Source organism: Sinocyclocheilus grahami, unplaced genomic scaffold (genome assembly GCF_001515645.1).
Source record: "Sinocyclocheilus grahami isolate Dianchi unplaced genomic scaffold, SAMN03320097.WGS_v1.1 scaffold1478.1, whole genome shotgun sequence".
Lineage (NCBI taxonomy): Eukaryota > Metazoa > Chordata > Actinopteri > Cypriniformes > Cyprinidae > Sinocyclocheilus > Sinocyclocheilus grahami.
In genome coordinates this window covers 21,003-25,145 of record NW_015506657.1, presented here as the reverse complement: position 1 = coordinate 25,145, position 4,143 = coordinate 21,003, and positions in this window count along the sequence as shown.

Below are 4,143 nucleotides of genomic sequence, written 5' to 3'. Positions count from 1 at the left end.
CTCTGTGTGTGTGTGTGTGTGTGTGTGTGTGTGTGTGTGTGTGTGTGTGTGTGTGTGTGTGTTTCTGACAGTAGATTAACCTCTCATATTGTCTGGAGCTTCAGGGTGAGACGGACAGCCGGTCACAACAAACCCAAACCACCTCCTGAGAGGAAAGACTGATCTATTACACCTGACATGCATTAATAATGTATTTTTATATATATATATATATATATATATATATATACAAAAAACATTAAATAAATGAAATCTCTATGTTTACTGCACTAGGTCAGTAAGATTTTTTTATGTTTTAAAGAAGTCTCTTCTGCTCACCAAGGCTGCATTTATTTGATAAAAACTATAGTAAAAAATTATGAAATATTATTAGAATGTAAAACAGCTGTTTTCTATATGAATATCTGTTAAACTGTAATGTATTTCTGTGATGCGCAGCTGTATTTTCAGCATCATTACTCCAGTCTTCAGTGTCACATGATCTTCAGAAATCACTATAATATGCTGATCTGCTGCTCCAGAAACATTTCTGATTATTATCAATGTTGAACACAGTTGTGCTGCACAATATTTTTGTGGAAACTGTGATGCATTTTATTTTTCAGGATTCACAGATGAACAGAAAGTTCAGAAGAACAGCATTTATACAATATAACATTATAAATGTCTTTTATATACAGTATATCCAGAATGCTTCTCTGTATCTCAGTCTGTCCATATATCTGTCTGTCTCTCATTATCTAATCTTGTAATGGTCTCCTTTCCTGCATTTGTTCATGATCTATTTGTCTCTTGCTCTCTGTCTGTCCTTCACCCTTCACTCCTGTCATTCTCTTTCATTGGGGTGATAAAATCACTGCCTTGTTCTCTTTGTGCAAACAAGCCTCTCTGACACAGACAGAGAGACAGACAGACACAGACAGATGGACAGACAGACAGACACAGACAGATGGACAGACACAGACAGATGGACAGACAGACAGACACAGACAGATGGACAGACAGACAGACAGACACAGACAGATGGACAGACAGACAGACACAGACAGATGGACAGACAGACAGATGGACAGACACAGACAGATGGACAGACAGACAGACACAGACAGATGGACAGACAGATGGACAGACAGACAGACACAGACAGATGGACAGACAGACAGACACAGACAGATGGACAGACAGACAGACTGACAGACAGACACACACAGACAGACAGACAGACACAGACAGACAGACAGACAGAGAGCGTTTAGGTTTAATGAAGGAACGACGTATGTTTGCGTTTGACCATCTGACCTGAAAACATCAGCATCATTTAAGACTGAATGTGAGTTTCGTACGAGACATTGCACACATTTAAAACACGACCGCACACACACACACACTCAAAATACATGAAACACATCAGCCGTGATCTGATTCAGAGATTAAAATGAGAAACACACACTTATAATTATAATGTCTACACAAACACAGTAGATTACAATGAACAAACCTGTCACAGCATGTATTCATCTGTTCATTTGTACATATTAAAAGTATTTTTTACATGCATGCAGTTCAAACTAACAGTGTTTTTATCAGTTGACATTAAGCAAGATGAATAAATGCTGTATGATGGTTCTCTGTTAGTTTATGAAAACTAATGCATTACCTCATCTTACTTATACAAGCTTATTACAAAGTGAAGAGTCATTCACACACACACACACACACACTCACTCACTCACACACACACACACACACACACACACACACACACACACACACACAGACAGACAGACAGACAGACACACACACACACACACACACACACAGAGGGATCTTCAGTATCTGTCTCTCTCTCCCTCAGAGTCCATATAAGGGATTCTTTGGAGTTATTTCATGATTTGAAAGATTTACTTCATAAAGCGCATGAAGAACGGAAACCCAAAGTGTGTTTCCACACACACACACACACACAGACACACTCTGGGTTTCCGTTCCTCAAATGAGCCTGTATGTGTGTGTGTGTGTGAGTGTGAGTGTGAGTGAGTGTGTGTGTGTGTGTGTGTGTGTGTGTGTGTGTGTGTGTGTGGTGTGGGGGGGTGTGTGTGTGGGGGTGTGTGTGTGTGTGTGTGTGTGTGTGTGTGTGTGTGTGTGTGTGTGTGTGTGTGTGTGTGTGTGTGTGTGTGTGTGTGTGTGTGTGTGTGTGTGTGTTCTACAGGTTACATTGTCATTTAAGCTGATTGGCTGAATACCAACGCTGCCTAAACTGGTTTTCCCTCTTGTACACGCCTACAGACACACACACTCACAGGCTCATTTCAACACGTTGTGCGTGACATTGTGTTTGTCTACGTGTGTTTATGAGATAACATCGGAAAGTGTGCTGATATGAATCGAGCGCCGGTGAGGTCACACACACACACACACTTGATTTCCTCTGTCAATCATTCAATGGTTTTCTGACTATTATTCCTCAAGTCTTTCCTTCTAAAGAAAGAAAACAACCACTAATTCAAGCACAAATGTGTGAGACGTGTAGCGATACAAGACGAGATTAAGAGAAACAGATACTGGCGAAACAGAAGCAATCAGATAGATAAAGCTTTGATGATTGGTCTATAAACAACTATATTTAAAAATAAAAAAATGGAAAAAAAACTTTGATGATTTTAACCAATTTCAGGTTTCAAGTTTCACATTTTATGAGTCATTGAACCCCACATTATGATTGAAACTGTTATTTTTTCATTGATTAAATTAAAAAATATTAGATATTTTTTACCATAATTTAAGTAAAGAAGATTGAATGATGTCACCGTTGTCAGAAGATTCTAAAATAATTTTTATTTTATTTTATTTTTCAATTTTTTAACAGGCCTGAAGTTTATTTATTTATTTCTTAAGCCACGGAATAAAATAAATAAAAAAGGCAATTGCATTTTTTTTCTCACAAATCTGAGTTATCGTCTCACAATTCGGACAATTTTTCCCTGATTTCTGATTTTATATCTCACAATTTATTTATTTTTTGGTTGCCATGGAATAGAAAATAAAAATAAAGCAACTATTGTGTCTATATAGTCAAAGATGTATATTTTTACAAAAATACGGATTACGAATGTGATACGAGCACTCATTATGATTAAGTCTGAAATGATTTACAAAATTAAACTGTCCGTACAGGAGGCATGAGTTGATTTAGTAGCGGACAATTTTAGAAAAAAGCACAAAAAGTAAGCATAATTCTGTTCGGGGCTTTAATATGTTCTCAGAGATGAAAGGGCTTTGTAGTGTTTCTCCTGTTCATCTTTCTGACTTTTATCTGGCACGAGTCAGAGAAAATGATCACACAATGCGTATTGATCAAAGGTCCCGATAAACAAGCCACGATTACAAGGAACAAAACACTGAACCTGATGAAGAATTGCTCTGTAGCCTTCACGTGACTGGAGTGTTTGATGAGCATCACTCATGTGTGCGTCTCCTCAGGTGATTTCTGGTGTGTTTAGAGCTCTGTTTGTTGATGTCTGAGGAGACTTTAACTGCAGCTCCAGCAGACAGATTCATGAGTTAATAACGGCAGAAGGAAATCACTCAAGCAGCAATGAAAACGCTGTCGTCATGTCAATCTAAAGCCGTATCAATGCAAAAAATATCTATATATATTTTCTTAATCCATACTACTTTTTCTAATCTTAAGCATTAAATAATATGCCAACAGAGTAAGAAACTCATAATTTAGATGCATCTGGTTTCAAGGAAGTTTATTTATTTGACTGAATTATTAACTTATAACTTTTATTTTTTTGCAGTGAAATATATGACTTTAAAAAATATAAATATTGTATTAATTAATATAAATGTTGTTCTTGTTTTAAGCATAAAATAATTGACCAATGAAAAAATAATTAAGCATTTTAATAATGAACAAAGAAAAAATAACTTACATTTTTTTGAATATTTCTCCATTTTTATAAAAAAAAAAGAGTTTCATTTATTTTATTGAATTAAAAAACAAAAAAGAAAGAAAACATTTTTTTTTGCAATGAAATGTATGACTGAAAAAAAATATTTTTCTTAAATCAACAGCACTTTTTTCTTCTAAGCATACATTTATTTGCCTTAACAAAAAAACTTAACATTAATAAAATG